Here is a 782-nt window from a genome sequence, read left to right on the forward strand (position 1 = left end):
CCGCCGTTGGGCCGCCGCCCGTCACCGTCGCCACGGCCGGACAGGACACTTCCTGTCCACACCGCTGAGAATCCTGGGATTTGTAGTTCCAGGCCGCGGATTGGGGCCGCCCACGTGCTGGGAGAAGAGGCACACCAGGCCGGGTCAGTACCGTTCCCCTTACAGCAGTTCCTCGCCTTGTTCCTCCCAGGCTCCTTTCCTGCTAAACAGTCTTATTCTAGCTGCTGCCCCGCCGTTGTCTCCAACTAGTATTCCCATTAACCCCTACACTGCTTCCTATGTGTTCCCGAGTCCGGCTAACTTGTGGGCCTACTTGGCGCTATGACTAAGCTAGGTGATGCGAATGCAGAGATGTATAAGCGCAGTGAATGCTCTAAAAAAGTTTGCTGTTCTGACACAAGTGATAGACATACAGTCAAATAAATTAGAGGTCTGTGATGCACAGAGGGAGGGGGTCATTGCTGTGATTAAGAGCAGTGAGGCCAGGCGCCGTGGCTGAAGCCTGTAATCCCAGCACTTTGGGAGGCCAAGACGGGCGGATCACGAGGTCAGGAGATCAAGACCATCCTGGCTAACACGGTGAAACCCCGTCTCTACTAAAAAATACAAAAAACTAGCCGGGTGAGGTGGCGGGTGCCTGTAGTGCCAGCTACTTGGGAGGCTGAGGCAGGAGAATGGCCTAAACCTGAGAGGCGGGGCTTGCAGTGAGCTGAGATCCAGCCACTGCACTCCAGACTGAGGGACAGAGCGAGACTCCATCTCAAAAAAAAAAAAAAAAAAAA

The sequence above is a fragment of the Piliocolobus tephrosceles genome, chromosome 1 (assembly GCF_002776525.5).
Source record: "Piliocolobus tephrosceles isolate RC106 chromosome 1, ASM277652v3, whole genome shotgun sequence".
Classification (NCBI taxonomy): domain Eukaryota; kingdom Metazoa; phylum Chordata; class Mammalia; order Primates; family Cercopithecidae; genus Piliocolobus; species Piliocolobus tephrosceles.